Raw genomic sequence first — 21,786 nt, 5'->3', positions numbered from 1 at the left:
ACTGAAAAACTTTTTAACATACCACTTCAAGCAAGCTTATCAAAGAAATATCTGTGGTACATATGTCTCTGGGCAAAAATCTCACAGCATAGAGAATTAAAATAATGACCACCCTTTACATTCAGATGTATTTTACCACCTTGGGATTTACAGTGATTTAGGAACTCTAAGTTGCAATGCTCCAGCAAGCCAGAGAAGTATTATTCTACACTTTGAAAGATGAAGAAGCTGAAGCTCAGATTGGACAGATGTCTCACTAGTGTTGCTAGGAGCAGAAAATACCCCTGAAGTATCTGAGATGAGAGTTCCAAAGCAAGCCTAAGAAAGATCTTCACACACACACACACACACACGTATGTATATATGTAACATATCTCCTGTCAGTCACTTTCACCTGAAGTACATTTCTCCTTTTGCCCTTTTTATTGTTATCATACATCCTGTACTTTCTCTAAATCCACATAAGCTATACTAATTGTTCAGTCCAGTGATTTGCCACTTTTGTCATGCTGAATTGGACGTGGCACTTGGTGCCATGGTCTAGCCTTGAGCTCTGTGGTAAAGGGTTGGACTTGATGATCTGTGAGGTCTCTTCCAACCCTGATGATACTGTGATACTGTGATACTGTGAATTCACAACTGAATTTCACTGTAAGTGGCCTTGTACAAGGTATCCACCGACTTTCTTAAGTAACAGCTTATAAATTCTTCAACTCTATTCTATTGTGTAGAAGCCAAGTACACTGGGAAAAGCATTTTGAGATAGCTTTCTGATTCTTTCACATTCTCTGTAGGAATCTCCCTGAATAGTCTGCTTGTCCATTGTTTTCAAAGTCAAGTTATGCTATAAATCGCAGCTTCTTGAACATCTCTGTGGCAAAGCAGAAGATAAAATTTGTACCTTCATGCATTTAAATGTCCCATGGCACTCCAGCTCTGGAAAAAATAAAAAAATATTTCTTTAAAGGCCAGCACAATATGTTAAATAGTCAAAGAGTTCTGTGCTGTTGCTTTTGGATACCACATAACACAGTAAGAAAATACGAGAAAGATATAGAACCAGAAATACTGCACAGAACTGAACTGCACAGAACTGAACTAATTAGATCATTGCTTATTCAAGGGAGGAGATCTTTCATCTCAGGGAACTCAGACAATTAGGTGAGGTCCCTCACAGTACAGCACAGAGGCAATCAGCTGATACTAATGAGGTTTGTGCTGTAGTTGAGTAAACAACTGGTCATCACGATCTCATTAAGGCTCTTCCATATCCACGTTTTCTTCATAGATGCTAGCCTCTGTGGTTTAGTAAAATGTAAAAGCCCTGTCGTTACTTTGTGCCTGCACATATCACTTCTGCTTATTCCTTCTACTCTGTGCCCACGTTGATTTGTCTGCAGTGTGGAACTGGTGCTTATCCTGTGCATTCAGACCTCACCTAGTCTACATCCTTCTTAGGAAGGGGGGTTTAATTAATGAGATATTATATTTTTTTCCAAAATTAATATTGTTTAACTTACTGTTCAGAAGACCACTAATTTTAATAAGAATTGGTTCTTCACATGGTCATGGAAACATTTTACAGATAATAACTAGATCTAGTAATAACCTGCAAAATATATAAACATTAATTGCACCAGAAAATAATGTTCTGGCAGCCAAATACTGCTTGGAGTCAATATACCACTTGCCCATCAGATGAACTCAAGTAGCCCCTTTCTGCTTATGGCAGAAGGCAACGTTGAATTACAAAGAGGCTTTTAAGTATTTACCCACAAAATACTATTACCTGCCTCACTACAGTCTAGCTACAGGTTCAGACAGTATCCAAACACTTTCAGGGAATTCTGTCTTTCTTGTCAACCACTGAGACTTCTGATTCTTCCCAGGCTTCAGGGTGCTGGGGAAAGGACGCACAATCTCTGAGCTGGTCCTCTGCATGAGCTGTGTGTCTCCAGGACTTCTTATCTTGGCAGGAGACTTTCAGGTGCAGGCAGGATGTTTTGTGGTGTGCAGTCTCAGCACGCTGTCACGCTGGCTATGCAGGCCAATCATGTGGACTCATTTAGAGCCCGTCCCTGGTAAACTTGCGACAGTGGAGTTTCCAGGCAAACAATAAGGCAGTTATCGATGGCAGCAGGCAACAGCAGGCACAAATAGAATGGCAGATCACACTGTGTTTACCTGCGTATTCTTTTATCAATGTGGGCTGAGACTAATGGGCCTTTGGACACAGAACAGACAATCAGAATGGCAGTTATCCAAGCTTGACTATATTAGGTAAAACCATAGGCTTGCTTTACCCAAATTTGGCAAAAGCATAGACCTTGCACAAGGCAGGTACAAGCTCTGTGTGTGTACCTTGTTTACCACAGGAGAAAAGCATGCCTGGGCAAGCCAGGACATGTATAAGCCTATTTCTGGCCCATCAGGCCTACCACAGCAATCCTTCTTTTCATGTCATAGCACATCTTCCACTGAATGCACAAACCTGCTTATAGATGTACCTCTTTCTTAAAACACATTTGTTCCACCTTTTGTGTGCACTGCTCACTCTAATGCTTCTTGAACTATAATACATAATGCTCCATTATTCCTAATCAAGAACAAATTCATTTTATAAACAGGTCTCTGTAATGTCTTTATTTGGAACAGCTTACCTTAAAAGAAATCCAAATTAATATGCATATTCTAGGAGCAGAGTGTTTTGGAAGTAGACAATGCTAGGAAAATATGCTCTCATTCTGAATAAGATTTGTGCTTAAACATATACTGAATTCAGTAGCCCTGAATACAGATACATATGTATCCCATCTTAATCCAGCATAGTTTTCAGATGCATGCAAAGCATTTGGTTATACGAAACAAGTTTTTTCTTGTCAGATGCCTTTTTTTCTCAAGCTTTTCTTTCTTGAAGTAACTGAACCCTTTTCAAACAAAAGCCTGCCAGACCACAGACTTTTTTGTCATTGAGAGAACCCTGGGGTATCACTGAACAGGCACAAAGAACACAACAATGCCCAGGAAGTAAAGTATGCTTTATACAAGCTTGTTTAAGCAGCAGAACCTGTCTCATCTCTCAGCTTGAACATATTTCACAATAAGCACAGGAAAACTTCAAAAGGTTGGGAAAGAAAATACTGCTTGGTTTAATGCCCTCTGAAATGTTAATTCACTACAAAATTAACATTAAGTTGAAGAAAACTGCTCACAAAGTACACCTAAAACATACTGAGCCAATGACATTTTGTAAAAGAGTTTTATGTTCATCCATATCCTGTTATGAAACATGGGGCTCATGAAGTGGAGCAAAATGCAGAACGAATTCTGCTTTTGATTTAATTTTCTGATTTGCCAGAAGCTTTTTAGTCAATTGGAGAAGTCATCCAAGGACTAGACCCATGAAGGGAGACTAATTGATCCTTAGGCTTCTACAACCCATAGTCATGTGTTGGATGTCAACACAAGTCTCATCCTGGCTGCAGATGTGCAGAGGTGATCCCCTTCTCTTTTGTTCTCAGGAGAGAGATCCTCAAGGATCACTTAAAATATGCCTGCACCTGACTGACAAAACCTGAAATAAAGATTTCTGGCCATTGAAACTCCTGTCAGATAGACAGGTGAATATTGGATCTTCCCTAGTCAAAAAAACCTCTATATTTGCAGAGAAAGAGACTGATTACTGAAAAAACGCAGCTACCTCATGTCCTTCAGTTCATTTATACAGGCAGCCCACCTCTACAGCAGAAAGAATTATAATCAGTTTTACACTCATGAAGTAGGAGTTGTCTGTGCTGGTTTTAATGAGGTATACACTGCAGTGTCAAAGAGAAAGCCAAGTCCAGTCTTGGTTTTGTGGCTATTTTTTTCCAGACACTGAGATTTCCAATTCATTTTGCCTAGATAACCAAGAAGCTTTTGTGGTTTTCCCTACTGAGGTGGGCTGCCACAAAAGTAATTGACCCGAAAGCAAGATAGTCAAATAGTTTTATCCATTCTTGAATAAATTATCCAGTTTTTAACATACCCCTTCCTTAAGAGTGACAAGAAATCAATACTCAAACTTTGAAAGTTTTTAAAATCCAAGTCCATTTTCATTTAAACCAGTGTGAGTAACATCATTGAGGAACTTGGTGCACAAATTGATGGCAAATATTTTCTGACATGAAGACAAGTTGGTTTTCTGTTATGTAACTGTCCTGCCAGGCAGGTTTAACCCTGGTTCTCCTCGTTCTGTTGTGCTGGGGTCCAGGAGTGAGTAGATGAGCAAACAATAAGGGTTTCCCCCCCCCAGCAAAGCCTTGAGGGCTAGAGGGCTTAGCACCTCGTGTCAGGTGTCTTGTGCTGCCCTCAACATGCCTGTGTAGTCAAAGGAGGCATGAAGCTTTGAATTCACTGGCCAGAACAATGGTGCTAGTGCCTATTGGCCAGTTTGATTTCAAAATCAAGTATATAAAGGGGGATGACTTAGAAAACCTCATCTTTCTACATTTGCCTTTCTACATTCTGCCTTTCTGCCCCGTGCCTTTGTCTGCATGGAGCATCTATCTCCTCGTTTGCGGCTTGTTAACAGGCGGCCACCTGTTTGCAGCTCACACTAGTGGTTTAGCAGCATCTCCTTCTTCCTCTGCCTGAAATACTTGTACTTTACCTCGGGATTATCGCGAGTTTGAAAGCGTCTTTCATACAGGGGATTTGCTCAGGGACCGAAGGTGCCGTGAGTATGTGCTGGAGTGGATGCTAAGGCTCCATAGGCATTAGGTAGATTTTTTTCCTGTTCTTGCATTATTGTTTTCCAAGCTCTGCTTGATTAAATGGTTTAATTCTATGCAATTGCTTCTTGTTGACCAAAAATCCAAAGAACCTCAGAGATTTTATCTGATTTTTAAATATTAATAATAATAATTTTAAAATACATATATAGAAATTAAGAGTCATAATTCATAACCAATTATTAATTTCTGACACAGTAAACTGAACAGATTTTTAGCTTGTTTTCTTATGTGGGGTTTTTTGGGGTTGGTTGGTTTGTTTCCCCCCAGTAGTTTTACCATGAAAGCAAATGGGCATTCTGGTCAATACAGATATTCATGACAGAGAGAAACTTAATGAAGTGGGATTATTTAGTACATAAATGAATGACTGTCCCTCTGTTATTTGTCTTTTGGTTACTTTTCTGTCTGTGGTTTACAACTGAACTCTTGTTCCTCTAGTAGAGAAAGTAATTGTGTTCCTGTCATTTTTCATGCAACATTTTGTGTTGCAAAATACCTGATTTAGCTCAGGTGTTTTAGAACCCTGATTAACTTGCTGCGGAAAACATGGTCAAGGCCCTCACAGATCAGTGTGATCAAAGGCAAGCCACATGGACTCCAGATGATTCAATGTGAATTATGCCAGAGACCTTTACTGATCATTTCAGCTCTCAATGTATCCCTCAGGGCATAAGGCACAAGCCCACACATTAGCATAATTAGTCAAGGATAACCCACTCCATCAGCATAAACCACACCTTGTTTTTCTCATTAACAAGGTGTCCATTATTTTTTATTTCTGGATAAAGTAGCCAGCAGCTGGTGGGAACCAAGGTCAGCATCTGCCCGTTATGCCTCTTCACTCCATTCCCACATCCTTCTTCACTTTGCATTCCCACAATTTTGGGCACATCATTTTTATTGTATCCAGTCACCCTTAAACCCAAAGGCCAAAAAATAAATAGCACTCCTTCCTGCATATGTGGAATATAATGAGGAACAATCCAACTGAACACCAAGAATATTAATTACCATTGAAATGGCAAGGAACTTATCTAGTCATTACAATAAATGTATTCCAGAAGGATGTTTAGATTCTTTATTTTATATAAAGGAAAATACAGATGCTTACCCAGTTATAGCTACATACTATTACAATCACATGGCTTTCTTAAGTGCCTTGCTCTTGCATGCAAGGTCTAAACAGACATTGCAACACTCTGCTGAATAGCACTGTATAATGCAATACAGAATAAAATAGAACCTCACTATGTTTATCATAAGAAAAGACAATCAAAAACCACTTACCTCTTACAGTGAATATTCTGTCTATAAACATTCTTTAAAATACCATTACTTTAGCTATAGTTAAGTTTCCAAAGTGATTTCCATGTTAACATTTCTCCTAATAGTTTACAATATTCTGAAAGATTCTTCTTTTGAATCCAATGTCTCCATGTTTTAGCTCAAATAAATATTATAGTCTTGTCTTTTGTACAACCTGTTTTCCTTTATAATGCTTATGTTTCCATGCTTACTCTTTTCTGACCTCAGCTGAGGCAGCTAAAGTGAAATTCAACAGCAAATTGTCACGCAACACAATTGTAAATACATGCACTGACCTTTAAAGATTATGTATAAAAAATTCTAAACATACCTGTGATGTTCTGTAAGGCACAAGTAGAGAGAAGATCTTGTGAATAACTATGTATAGTGATGGGTGTACTGCAAAGATAAAACCTCTAACTCTATAGTTAAAATTCTCTAGCCGAAAAATAATGGGTTTATATGTGTACAGAATGGAATGCATTCTTTATGTCAGTGTTGATATCCTACCTCCCATTCTGACATCTGAAGCTGTATCTTACTGGTATAGAATAGAGCAGTTCCTATTCTTATGCCCTGAGGACAAGTTGCACCATACAGACTGTATCTGTATAGCTAAATGATATTTTTATCATCCACCTTTGAAAGACAGTGGCCTTCCCTATGCTTAATGGAAACAGCTACTGACCTAATACTGAAAGTATTTACTGTTTTAGACCAAACCCATGTCAACATAAGTGTGATAGCAACAGTGAGTGCTCAGTGCTGTGCTTTGGCCTTATTTAGTGTAGTAATACAGCCAGATCACATGATTTCTTGACCTTCTTCAATGGGCATTTGATATTCTATTGGCCATTCAGCTTTTATGCCTAGTCTCTCTCTGATTGTGGATCATTTTTGAGGATGTTCAATATGCTTCTTTAGGTCATATGAGTTACAGGCTGTGCTAGTTTGAAGCTAGCTAGAATGTTTTGGTGAGATTACAGGCTGTGAAAGGGAAATAGTGGTGATGTCTACTTCGCTCATAGGCTTGCTGAGAGGTATAAGAGCAGGAATCCAAACATAGATAAGAGCTGCTCTCTGTCCAGGCTGTGGGCTGCATTTCTCTCTAACCTCACCTTCCCTCGCTCTGATTAATCCACTTGCTTCCTAACCCTGCTGTCTGACCCTCCATTCTTCCTTGGGCACAAGGCAACATCTGGGGTAAGGTAGAGAGGGGAAGGAGAAAGGGGAAGGGTGGTTGGGAGCCCCTCCTGGGGACTCAGGTTTCTGGGAGGGGAGTTGTGTTTGTGTGTTACCTTTTACCTTGTATATTTCTGTCTATAACTGTATATGCTGTAAATACCTGCTTGTATATTGTGCTAGCTGTAAATATAAGCTTCATTCAACTTCCAGAGCTGGCTGAGTCTAGTCTGGGTGATTTCCAAAGTGTATGGGGGTGGGTAACACCCAAACCACCACACAGGGGAATGCAAAAACTGTAACAGGAGTTGTTTTCCTACCTTTTTTGTTGTGATCTGCCTTTTCAGAAAGCAGATGTATCTAGATATATCTGCTTTCAGTTATTCAGTGCTTCTGCAGAGAATTCAGACCTTCGGGGTGAAAGTTAAGCTTCTTCCCTCAATAGCCGCTGGATCTTGGATACATTGTATATACATTGTAACTCACAGGAGTTACACCCTCCTGTTTGTTTTAGTCTGTCTATTGCTTGAAGCAAGGGTTAGAGCTGGGCTTGGCAAAGTCAGGTGAATGGTTGGACTCAACAACCTTGGAGGTCTTTCCCAGCCTTAATAATTCTATGATTCCATGATTCTGTGATTAAAGGATCTGAATCTGCTTTTACCTACTCTCAGACCTAAGTCCTGTGTTATGTCGAGATGATAACAGTTATGCCAAAACTGTAACATTGAAAAATATTTAAATAATTCCCCTCCTCTTTTATTCTTTTGACAACTAATGTGATTCTCATTAATGCTAAAGATAAATAATCATCAATATGCACTAAATAATGAAGTGACATTTAAATGTGATGCTGAAGTGCCATGAAGCAAAAGACTCTTGGTTGTTAACATGATACAGATATCTCTTCATGCAATGTGATTTTCCTAAGAGGTAATGAAGCGTTTTCCATAAAGTATAACAACTGCTGCCACTAAAATTAGCAGCCAGATCTACATAGAGATATTTCCAGGGGAGAGGAAAAGCCAAACATTTCTTGTCCCCATAGTCTTTAAGTGGAAACCTGGTTCTGAACTTTTTACATCAACATCAATGGCCTTACATGAGATTTTTTTTTTCTGTTTGTATTATTCACTGATTACCATCCAGGATAACACCAGGGTTTGGTGTTGATGTCATTAGACCAGGATTCTTGAACTGGCAGGAACTACCTGCCTAAACTAAGACTATCCATACCACCAGGGAAGTGGTGGAGGCACCATCCCTGGAGGTGTTCAAGCAAAGCCTGGATGAGGCACTTAGTGCCATGGTCTAGTTGACTGGCTAGGGCTGGGTGCTAGGTTGGACTGGCTGATCTTGGAGGTCTCTTCCAACCTGGTTGATTCTATGAAAAGATCTACACAAGGTGATACTGTAATTCAAATAAAATGGCCCAGCACCCTGTCAAGCTGTCTTAAAACTGACCATCATAGAAGTCACTACTTCTCATGGGAGATTATCCCACTGCCTAACTGTTCTCATGTGAAAAATTCTCTTTTGGATTCCAGACAAAATCTCCGCAGGAATAACTTGTACTCATTGCTCTTTGCCATTTCCATGTCATAAAAAGGGAGTCTCCATCCTCCTGATAGCCACTGTTTATGTATTGGTACATGGTTATAAGTTCTCCCCTAATTCTTCTCTTAAGTCTCAAGGTTGAACAAACCCAGTTATCTTAACATCTCCTCATATGGCAGGTCTTCCAGTCCTCTGATCATTCTTGTGTCCCTTCTGTGGACAGTTTCCAGCTTATGCACTTTTTTTTTTTTTTTCCTTTAGAGCAAGGACCAAAACTACACACATTGCACCAGGTATGGTCTGACCAGCACTGAGTAGAGTGGAACAATAACTTCTCTCTGCTGGTAATGCCTTTGTTGATGCGATCCAGCATCCTGTTGGCTTTCTTTACCGCTGCAGCACACTGTTTACTCATGCTGAGGTTATTATCCACCAAGACCCCCAGGCCACTTTCCACAGGGCTGCTCTCCAGCCAGATCCCAATCTAACTGCACTCCTGGGTTACATATTCCCAGGTACAAGATCCTACATTTGTCACTGTTGAACTTTATAAGGTTCTTGATAGCCTACTCATTAAGTCTGTTCAGGTCTTCTAGGAGGGTGGCTCTCCCTTCTGGAGTGTCAACCTCCCCACTCATTTTGATGTCATCTGCAAACTTTATCCCAACATCCAGATCATTTACAAAGACATTAAACAGTCTTGGGCCCAATATCAATCCCCCAGGGACCCCACTTGTGACTGGCTGCCAGGTTGAGAAAGAACTATTTACTATCACCCTCTGGGTATGGACTGTCAGCCAACTCTCACCACACAGACCACCCATCTAGGCAATAACATGTCAGTTTCTCTAGGGGGAGGTTGTGGGAGGCCTTGTCAAAAGCCTTGGAGAAGTTCAGGTAGATAATGTCAGCTATTCTCCCTGCACTGACTAAGCAAGTTACTGTAGTAACATGATTTGCCCCTGGTGAATTCATGTTGATTTTTCCCAATTACTTGCTTCAGCTGACTTGTGACAAGTCCTCAGGAGGATTTGTTCCATAACTTTCCCAGTGGTTGAAGTGGGGCTAATGGGCCTATAATTACTGGGTTCTCCTTGGAAACTTTCTTATAGATGGAGGTGACATTAGCTTTTTTCCAGTCTTCAGGGATGTCTCTTCTCCTTTCTGGGTTACCCTGGTTCCAGGAACCCCCTGTCCACCTCAAACAAGTGTGCAGCCACAGCACTTACCATTACTGTCATTGCCTTGTTGTTCATCCTTGACCACTATCTTCTTGCTGGCATCCAACAAAGGATGGAGATTCTCCTTAGTCCTCCTTTTGTTGCTAATATATTTGTAGAAGGGTTTTCTGTTCTCTTTATTTGCTGAAGCCATACTAATTTCCTTTGGGGCTTTGGCCCAATTTTTTCTCCTCCCTTCATAGCTCCATGACAACTTTGTAATTCTCCTGAGTGGTCTGGCTTTTCTTCCAATGACCACAAACTCTCCTCCCTAACAGCAGCCAAATGTCTCTATTCATCCAGGCTGGTCTTATTCCCTATCGACTGATTCTTCAGCACATGGGGACAGCCTGTTCCTCCAATTTTAAGAGTGCCTTCTTAGATAGTGTCCAGTGTCCTTGGACTTCTTGGCCCTTCAAGACTTCCTTCCAAGGGACTCACTCTACATTCTCCAAAAAGGTCCAAAGTCTTGACTGCTGGAAATCCAAGATGGCAGTTCTGTTTACTTCTCCAGCTATTGAGAACTCTGTTATTTCCCAGTCACTGTGCCCAAGATGACTCCCAGTCATCACATCACCCACAGGTCCTTGTCAACCTGTGTCTCCCCTTTAAGAGCAGTGTATCTGTTTTGCAAGGGCAGCTGGGAAGGTGGGGTTGTTACACAGAACACACACCTGAGGCACCTGTTGTCTCAGGCAAGAACTTGCTGCTGTTGCCTGCTGTCCTCTGAGTCACTGCATTTAGTCAGGCAATGAAAAGAGAGGTAGCTTTCCATAACGTGAGCTCTTGGGGTGCAGGGTGTGGCTCTAAGAGTCGATCTCTCTCACATAGCCTCCTCATTATCAGTCTACCTATCTCCTTACAAAAGTACACGTTTATGTGCATGTATGTGTCTGTGTCTGCAAAAACTTTTTTCAGTTGCTTATCACTTGATCATAGAATCATAGAGAGTTTTTAGTTGGAAAAGACCTTTTAGATCACTGAGTCCAACCATTTACTTACAAGACCATGGCCACGTAGAATCATAGAATTGTTTTATTTAGATAATAAGGTTATGAGAATGATCACTTTTATAGACATTAATGTTTGTATTGAAAGGTAAATAAGTACTTGTCAAATCCTTTTCTGCAAGACAATTGGTTTGTATCTGTAAACCCAGGCAGGTTACTCTGACAAACAGCACACCCATAATCTGTCCAACTAGTTTTGTTTGTTTTTTTTTAATAGGCTTTCTTGGGTTGGGCTGGTTTGGTTTTGTCTTGTCTTGTATGCAAAGTTGCATTCTGTCTTATGTAATGTTCTTGGTTGATTCTTTCACTCTAACATGCAAATTTTGCAATGCCACAGTACAAACATATTATTTTCTAGTTGATCTAAATCAGTATTTCATGGCATGACTTTTTTGGTGTTTGTATCAATTATTTAGAGCTCTTTACTGGCCACTACCTTGTCCAGAGAAGAGCAACGAGGCTGGTGAGGGGGCTGGAGCACAAGTCCTATGAGGAGTGGCTGAGGGAGCTGGGGTTGTTCATCCTAGAGAAGAGGAGGCTCAGGGAAGACCTTATTGCTCTCTAAAAGAAGGCTCTAGCCAGGTGGGGTTGTTCTCTTCTCCCAGACAGCCAGTGATAGAACAAGAGAACACAGTCTCAAACTGCATCAGAGCAGGTTTAGGCTGGATATTAGGAAATTCCTATTCACAGAAAGAGTGATTGACCATTGGAATGGGCTGCCCAGGAAAGTGATGAAGTCCTTGTCACTGAAGGTGTGTAAAAGGAAACTGGATGAGGCACTTCATGCCATGGTTTAGTAAATTAGAAGGTGTTAGGTGATACATTGGACTCAATGAACTCAAAGGTCTTCTACAACCTGGTTAATTCTGGTTAAAATATATTTCTTCTTTGAAAATCTTACCTCCTTCTGTGGAATTTATACCAACTGGTAGCAATTTATCTCTTTCTTTGTATAAATGTTCTGAGGTCTTTCTAGAATCTGACCATATTTTAGTGCAGTGACTGTCCTGTGGACTGCCCTCCTTTCACTCAATATGGTCTTGCTGTAAAATTCCATCAAAGTCTGATGCTGAATGTAGGTAATATTAATAAAGCATTTAAATAGTGCTAGTTGCCTTTCAAAATTTTCAGTGAATGAAAAAAAAATCACAAACTAAAATACTTGAAAAGATGTTGTAGAGACATGGGGGTTGATCTCATCTCTGTAGTATCAGGTGATGGGAAGAGAGGAGATTACTTAAAATTGTGCAGAAGAGGTTTAGATTGGATATTAGGAAAACTTTCTTTATAGAAAGAGAATTCGGGCATTGGAATAGGTCACCCAGGGAGGTGGTGAAGTCACCATCCCTGGAGGTGTTCAAGAAATGTGTGGACAGGGCACTTCAGAATATGATTTAATGACCATAGTGGTGTTAGGTCAATAGTTGGACTCTATGGTCTTAAGGTCTTTTCCAACCACAACACCACCATGATTCTATGAGGTATTGACTTGGGTAATTTGAAAGCATCCAGTAAGAAATGGAGAATGAGATTTCTCTCTCCTAAGTTCAGATAGTTAAGTTTCATGAGATTCATTTTGCCTAGCCTATGATATCTGCATGAGTGCAATACCTGCATGGAGATTTGTAATCTGAATTTCTTTAAACAGTAACTCCAGTTGTTGAACAACTGTAGACAATATAGAAATAGAGTACCTGCCAATTGTATGAGGTTTAACAACAGTTAAATAGTGGGCATTTCTATCTTTTCCTTTTAAAATGTGACAAGTGGCTTCTGAAGATGAAGTGATGCCTCTATTAACTAAAAACATGCTGTAAACAAAACTCTGATAGGTCTAATTGGCTAAACCTTATAGGTCAAATTAGTTAGCTTTCAGTGGTGAGGGCCATTTGAGGCTCTGGCACATAGGAGATTATTTGTACTTAGTTTGGCAGATGTAGCATAAGATCTGTGGGAAACTTCCTAGAAAGGCAGCCAGGAGCTGGGTAAGGCACCTTTGGGCATCAGAGATGGCACTGGATCTCCATGAGGAGACAGCACAATCAAGATCTGAACATTTATATGTGTACATGTGTGCATCATCCTAACTGCTGATTTAAGTCCATCATTAAATTCTGCATTTTGTCATGTCATCAAACTCTTGCACTTGCTAAAACTGTTTGCTTACCAAACTAAGCTGGCAGATTGTTCAGTTATGGGGAATCTCCAGGACCCTGGGTGAACCTGTAACAGTTTGGACATCATTATGATCAAATGCTATGAGCTGCTTGCACCCTTCTCAGAAAGCCACACTTTTGAAGATGATGCTTTATCGGTCAGCAGATCTCGGTGAAAGTGCCATGATAACCATTAAAGTCATTAAAACTTAGATATATTAAGTTTCTATCACTTAAATTTCAAGACTGCTACCATAAGGAAAAGATTTAGACACTTTACCTGCTTTTTCTCTTTCTCTCTCTTGTTTTTTGTTTGCTTGGTGGTTGTTGTTGTTGGTTGGTTGTTGTTTTTTTTTTTTAACAAACTTGGTGCTCTACATTTTTTTTGATGTCTTGAATTAGGTTGTAAGGAGAAACAGAAGGTGATAAGTTGATGTGGACTTCTTGGGCCTGCCACAGCCAGCTTTTGTTGCATTCATGCGGGATACACATATGATGTGCAAAAGCAAGAAGCCTGGAAGGCATGGCTGTGAATAAGTTTGTGCATGTTTGCTTTTAGCTGTAATGCACAAGAAAAAGGGTTGCTTCATTGCCACAGAGAACATGTTCAGCTGAGGATTGCACTGGTCCTTCAGCTTTTCCAGGAATAAAACCTGAGTGGTTTGCACAGACTGCGTAAAATCCATGCTTGCAGGTCCTAAAAATTATCACTCTGTTTAGATATTTGCACACCTTCTCACCTCACAGAGATGAGACACAACCACATTAGCAGAACCAGAATTATTATTATGTTAAATAAGAAAAAAAAGTATTTCCTCTGTCAGTGAATATGCAATTGTTCTCACAGGCAAAGAAAAGCAAGAAGAGATAAGGTGTTTGAGATAATTGCATTTGGAAAGTGCTTTGTTAGGTTTCAAGTAGGTTACACCCATGTGATTTGATAGAATTGCTCCCCCTTCTTCCTTTCATCCTGGATCAGGGTAAAGATTGATAAAGCTTGATAAAGCACATGTGCTACAGAAAGTAGGTTACAGGAAATCCATGATTATAGAAATTCACCCATATATTTTCCTTGATTAATTTTCAGAGCTTTTCAGCAGCCATTGCCAGCTTGTAAGTTCTTGTTCTCTCATTATTTACTGCACTTTGCAAGTATAACCTGCAATATATGTAATTACTCTGACATACTAAGCTTACTTCTCATCTCAGCTGAACAAGTCTCATGCCAGTGATATTGGTGAAGTCATCCTTGTTTCAGGCCAGTGATAAACAGAAATAAAACCTTTACATGTAGAATATTTGAACAAAAAATGCATAATGGGGAAACTGTATTAACAGCTAATTGCTTTCTAGTACTTTCACTTTTGCACAGATGACAGAGGCAGTGAGGGTAACGAATGTCTTGTTCAGGTAAACTTGCTACAGGGCTGGAAACTTCTGGGTTGGGTAGAAATGAAGATCTAATGCAAGATCTGGCCCAGCTATATCTTCCTGCAAACCTTAGAAGTCTCAGGCACACAGAGATTGGGTTTTTTCCCCCTATGTTAATGCATTCTCGTAATTACACAAGTTTGACAATATTAGTCTAATTTCCTGTCCATATTGACAGAGGATTTTCCTGATTCCTAGGTCTTTTCCTAATTACACATGCCTTTTTCCTCTGCTGTATCCCCACACCAATTTTTTTTTTTTTTGTATGTAAAATAACATTAAAATATTCCTTTCACGGAAAAGCATCTCTAGGATGTATGCTGGGGAGAGGCCTCAAGCACAAGCCCTATGAGGAGAGGCTGAGGGAGCTGGGATTGTTTAGCCTGGAGAAGAGGAGGCTCAGGGGAGACCTCATTGCTGTCTACAACTACCTGAGGGGTGGTTGTGGCCAGGAGGAGGTTGCTGTCTTCTCTCAGGTGGCCAGCATCAGAACAAGAGGACACAGCCTCAGGCTATGCCGGGGGAAATTTAGGCTTGAGGTGAGAAGAAAGTTCTTCACTGAGAGAGTCATTGGACACTGGAATGGGCTGCCCGGGGAGGTGGTGGAGTCGCTGTCTCTGGAGCTGCTCAAGGCGGGATTGGATGTGGCACTTGGTGCCATGGTCTAGCCTTGAGCTCTGTGGTAAAGGGTTGGACTTGATGATCTATGAGGTCTCTTCCAACCTTGGTGATACTGTGATACTAGTTCCCTTTTAATAGTCATATTTCTTTACTAGTACTAAAACTTGTTTACAATAATAGAGATATTGATCTTTTTGGCACCTTAACACACAAAGCTCTTTAGAGAGTCAAGGATGTAAACTTTCAAACAAAAGACAAAAGCCAAAGTTTCAGGATATCATTGCATTGCACTGCTGCTTACTGGCCTCTTGCAGGAAGTTTATATTTAAATTCAAGACATGAAGCACACATGCTTGCAAATTGCTTTGGAAAACCTTAGTCCCTTTACTGAAGTTCTATTTATATGGAGTACCTGAAGTAGGACATCCAAACAGCTTTAATCAGACATATTTGAAGAACTCAGGTTTTGTAACAGTACCTAAAAAAACCATCTATTTTTAACATTAAATTAATACTTTTTTTCCAATATATTACTTCTGAAAGTCTGGGTTCCATGCAAATTCACGTTCCTTGTGTGGTTTCCTTCACTTTGCACCTGAAAAAGTGCAAGAAAATCTGAGTGTTTGCCAAGTTGTGTTGGTGCTGTTGGCATTTTGGATACCCAGAGGAATCTGATTCTTGTTCTAAGGCTCAGTTCAGCCAAACAAAATGGTTTAGACATGCCTTAATGTATGAAAGTAAGAATAAAATTATTCGTAGGCTTAATATTAACAAGCTTGCTTGAAAGAATGCTTTAGTTGCAAGTTGGGAGCAATTTCATGCATGAGGATGAAGATGTTTCCAGTTCTCTAAGTATGGGAAAATTTACATGAAGTTCCAAACTCTCAAAAAAAAAAAAAAAGTCAGAATTGTTTCCAACAAACAGATTTAAAATGCCAAGTTTGGCAAAGGACAATGTTTTCCACCAGAACAATATCTAACCCTGGACAAATTCTAATCTAAGGGGTAGCTATTCTCCCTGAAACCACTCACCAAGACAAGCAATGAGACATCAGGCTAATTTAATTCAATTTTGGTGCATAAACATAAGAGAACTTTCTGGAAGAACTACTTCCAGCACAGAAAGGAAAATACCACCAGCAGTTTCAGAGTGCCAGAGGCTATGTGGCTTTTGGAGTAGCATGAAGAAGTTAAATAGACTGGGAGCTGGCTGCAGAAAGAAGGCTCAGTGGCTTGGATATTGGGATGAAAAGCTTAGAGCTGGCCAAGAAACAATATATTTCTGGCAAAGGGGGCTATAATAGCCATAAAAGAGCCTTGTGGGTGGCCCATTTAACAAGGGGAGTTACAGCTGGATTTGAAGAAGGCTGGCAGAAGAGGGTTCCTGGCTGTTGAATTTGCCAGCCTGTGTATGCTTGTAGCAAGGCAACGACCTACCCGGATTTAGCTGGACAGACTCCATCTTTACACCCAGAAGGCATGGGACTTTCGTGAGGACTGAATGGAGTATGGTAATTTTACAGTGGTTGGTAACCATGAGAAGAACATTCCTCAGAGAAAAGGAGTAGGATCAAACAAAGATGCAGCATCCCTGAGAAAGACTTCTTTAAACACATCTCTAATCTTCTAGGTACTAAAACTGCACAGCCTCCTTAGACTTAGATATTTTCTAATTCTTTATGCTTCCTAAAATTATACAGTATTTACAAATTAAAACAAACTAACAAAAACCCAAAAGCAACCAAGTACTTATTACCCTGACCTCTGTGGACTTGAAGTAAAAAATACTGTTACTCTTAAGGGCATAGGAAGAGGCCATCCCCATGTGTCAAGGGATGAGTTGACAAGGAAGAAGTCTGGCACGGCCAAATAGAGATGTTTGGTTGTGCTTGAGGGAGCTCAAAGGGAGACCTCCTTGCTCTCTACAGCTGCTTGAAAAGATGTTGTAATGAGATGGTGGTTGTTCTCTTCAGTAACAGGTGATAGGAAGAGAATGGCTTGAAATTGTGGCAGCAGAGGTTTAGATTGGATATTAGGAAAAAATCTTTATAGACAGTGTTCAGACACTGGAATAGGTTACCTGGGGAGGTGGTGGAGTCTCCATCACTGGAGATGTTAAAAGCACATGTGAAGAGGACACTTTGAGCTGTGGTTTATTGACCATGGTGCTGTTAGGTCAATGGTTGAACTCTATGATCTTAAGTTTTTCTCCAACCAAAACAGTTCTATGATTCTATGAGATATTGTCCTGGAGAATGAAAATTCTCTCTCAAGTTCAGATATTTAAATTTTGTTATGACTTTATGATCTTAGTCTTTTTCAACCAAAAGAATTCTGAATTCTGTGATTGTGTGAAATGCATATCTCCAGCTAAGTCCTCATTTATTACAGATACAGTAGAGCAGTGACCTTCCAGACCACAGAAAATGACATATGTCTTTTAACACCAAGATGACATAGTTGTTCAGAGTTATTATGTGAAGCACTCTAACTTCTAGGTCCTTTCTGTGCTATTGGTGCCAATTACTTAATGTTCTCTCCTGTATTCAATTTACACACGCAATATACTCGATGATGTTGAGGTGCTGGAACATGTCCAGAGAAGGGCAACAAAGCTGGTGAGGGGCCTGGAGCACAAACCCTATGAGGAGAGGCTGAGGGAGCTGGGGGTGTTTAGCCTGGAGAAGAGGAGGCTCAGGGGTGACCTCATTGCTGTCTGCAACTACCTGAAGGGACATTGTAGCCAGGTGGGGGTTGGCCTCTTCTCCCAGGCAACCAGCAATAGAACAAGGGGACACAGTCTCAAGTTGTGCCAGGGGAAGTCTAGGCTGGATGTTAGGAGGAAGTTCTTCACAGAGAGTGATTGGCATTGGAATGGGCTGCCCAGGGAGGTGGTGGAGGCACCGTCCCAGGAGGTGTTCAAGAAAAGACTGAATGAGGCACTTAGTGCCATTGTCTGGTTGATTGGATAGGGCTGGGTGCTAGGTTGGACTGGATGATGTTGGAGGTCTTTCCCAACCTGGTTGATTCTATGATTTCACCATTACTGAAACTGACCTTTTTATATCAAATATTTCTTCAGACTGTTGAGGTCTTCACTCATTCAGTTTTTAATGAAAAGTTTTTTCTTCTAAACTATTTTTAAAAACCAGGGAATATTAAGGACAGGAGAGATGCATGGAGAATCTGGCTTAATAAATAATAGCTGACAAATAGCTCTGAGGTAGATATGTGCTTTCAGCTATGAACTTGCCTAAACCATCTACACAAGACTGTTGAGAGAGTGACATGTGGAAAAAATCTCAAAGGCCAAAAGTCAAGATATGTGGATGAATGTTTAATTGTTAACAAATAAGTTGTATTTTTCTTATTACATCACTATTCTTTAGATTATTACAAATTTCTTTTAGCAATTTGCCTTTGATGCTTCCTGGCCACCAAAATACCATATTTTAAAGTTGTTTTACCTTTTTCAAAATTGGAAATGTCTTTGCTTCCACATTCTCTTGATTTCTACTCTTTCTTGAAGAAAATTGCTATAAAACACTCCCTCAGATGCTCCCAATTTTGAGAATATCTAAAATATTCAAAGTGGTTTGAGCATAGCTTCTTACTTCTGTTTTTCATTCTTATTCTTTAGATTATATAGCAGAACTACTTTTTTATGATACTTGAAATAAAACCCCACAACTTTTAATTTCACAGCATTTTTTCACCATTTCCTTCTCCCTTTTCTCAGTAAAGGTAAATTCTGGTTGCACCATTACAGTTTGATTCTGCTTTCATCCTTCCACAGAGTCTTTCAACAGTTAGGACTCTGGGTTCTTGGTAGCCATCACATTAAGCATTTTTATATATTACACTGTTACACATACTGTGTTTTCAGCCTTTATTATTTAATCTGTGCTCAGGTGCTTGTATGCACAAGGTCTAAGGCACTGGAGATTGAGTCATAAGAAGGTGGTCTCATAATTATAGTGGTAATCATAAAAAAAATCATAGTCATACAGAAAATATAAATATCAAAATGTGTATTGCTTGCACCTTTCCTCCTAGATGAAAATACAGCTCCAGCTATCTCAAACATCTCTTGGCACACGCTGGAGAGTTACATTCACCGTAAGCTAAAGTAACTTCCTGCACAGTTAACTGGTCCCTTTTCTCTTCTCTTGTTGAGATTCTCATTCCCATGAGGAAGGAGAGCTGAGTGTCTTTTGTATTTCCCTATGTCCTGTGCTGAACAGAAAGCCTAAGGTCTAGCCTGGCATAAAGGAATTGAAATAAGTAGACAGTGTATGCAAGAGTGCTTTCTGGGAATGGTTTTGAGACTTTGTATTTCCTCATTATTTTGTGCTTTTTTTGTCAAAGGGTAAACATTTCAAGCTAAATTATTCAGAAGGGATTTAGGAGGTGTTTTCTTTAAGTTCTACTGAATACAAATGTGTGGGGAGAAAGAAAAATCAAGCATTCTGCTTTGGTTTTGTGTTTTTGTTCACTGGTTACACTAAGATCTTTGAGGAGAAGGATTGTATAGATGTGTGGGGTAATCCGGTTCATCCTCTTCCTGAGTAGGGTTTTCATACGAAGCCACTTCAAACCACTATTTGAAGAGGGCTATCTCAAGCCCACTAAAGGAAAGCAAAATAAAAACCCTGGAAATGAAGAGCCATGTTAAAACCTGAAGTGACTCTGCTGGCAAGACCAGCATGCTAGAGAAATCTCTTCATCAAGTAGAGGACACTGAGTATTTTCCAGGAGATGGTATTGTGGAAATGGATGGCATATTTTAGCCATGCAATCCCAGCACAAGGCTTCAGCTTAGAGTGAATTCACCTTCCTGAATAAATGTCTTCTTTGCATGTGGTTAGAGGGATGTAGCTTCTTAAAGTTTAAAGTAGGAGCTATGTGCTTCTGGATTATGACATTGACAATACAGTGGTTTTAATTTAAAAGCAAACAAACAAACCCCCCAGCATCTATAATTATTACAACCACAACATGAACAGCACACATTCTACATGAAATTAGAAAAAAAAAAAAAGCCATTTGACCTGAGAGCAGTGAAGTGTCCCCTAAGGGCTACTGGAGATGCCATCTTCCAGCCTAGTGTATCCTGCAAGACATGGGAGCAGATGGCTTGCCAGCCAGCAGCCTGCAATAGGGCTGACTGTAAAACAGGGCCTTGTCTAGGTTAAGATTTTGAGTTTTTACAACAATGAAAATGTATGTGTTTGGATAAATTTGTGAGGCTGCTAATATGGGAAGTGAGTAAGAAGGGAGCAAGTTTTTTTTTCTGGATTACTCAGAGAGACAAAACTGCAGATGTGCTTCCTGTAGAGAGTAAGGACTTAGAGCTTGGTTATGCTGAGTAACCTGCTGATCCTACGTCTCTTGGTTAGGCTGAATAAGTTTGAACATTGCTAGTATAGTCACCATCTTGCTTTAATGTACCCACAGTGTAGTTTGGGTAGTGGAAGAAAGAGTAACTCCCAGAAAGCTATGCTCTCCGTGGCACGATGCTGAAAAGAGCAGTGGGCTGCCTCCTTTTGAGACTGGTCCTTTTTGTACTCTGGCATTCATGCATGCTGAGCATCATTCCTCTCATTAGATATTACAGGTATGACTATTATTACTATTTCATGTGATAGAGTGTTTCCTTTTAAACATGAACCATTGTGCTGACTGAAGTACAATTATTCTTTAGCAACTGACCCCAGGACATTTTTGTTCAAAAGCAATATACTGGTCCAGATATTTTTGTAATTGTATTCTTTCATGGTTCACAAAGTCGTAAGTGGCAAGGTGCAGGCATGCACAAGAAGTTGTGTACCTATTGGCTTTTGACACAAGGGCCAAGTTTATGCTTCTATTCTCAGTTCCAGCATGACCTGTGATGTTTTGGAGCAGCATTTTTGAGCTAATACAGATATTTTTAGGTAGGTTTCAGGTTTGAAACCTTCTTGATAATAACCTTATTAAAACAAAGTTCAGTACTGTAATGAATCACTGCTCTTCCTGGGCTTGAAATTAAGTACATACTTAAGAACCACACTTACTTTGATCTTGTGAATAAGAGTCCCCCAAACATACAATAAATGGGACTGCACTACTTATGACAAAGCTCAAATACAAAATGTGACATTGAAAGGTAAGGATAACCTTAAAGAACACAAATATAGTTAATTTTCTGTATGGTCTACCTTTTGTGAATTTTTATCATAGGCTTGGAACATTCCAGCAGCCTTGTATGAATTTTAGGAGTGTTGCCAAGGAAACAATTAATTCCTTATTTGTGTAGAAAGAGAAAGGCAAAGACCCTGCTGCTATCCATGACTTCTGACTCTTGAAATCCCCCCCCAAATCCAATGGGCAGAGATGCGAGACGAGAGATGGCATTACATTTGTCTGTTTTCTTTTACCCTTTGTCACTTCATTTCCAACCATATTATCAAGAACTTAAGATTTTTCTTTCTTTGAATAAGCTTGCCTTGGTTATCCCCATCATCTTTCCAGTGCTAGATTTGAGGCCAAG

The sequence above is a fragment of the Pogoniulus pusillus genome, chromosome 4 (assembly GCF_015220805.1).
Source record: "Pogoniulus pusillus isolate bPogPus1 chromosome 4, bPogPus1.pri, whole genome shotgun sequence".
NCBI classification, from domain to species: domain Eukaryota; kingdom Metazoa; phylum Chordata; class Aves; order Piciformes; family Lybiidae; genus Pogoniulus; species Pogoniulus pusillus.
The sequence above is the reverse complement of the archived record's forward strand: the minus strand, read 5'-3'. Positions refer to the sequence as shown.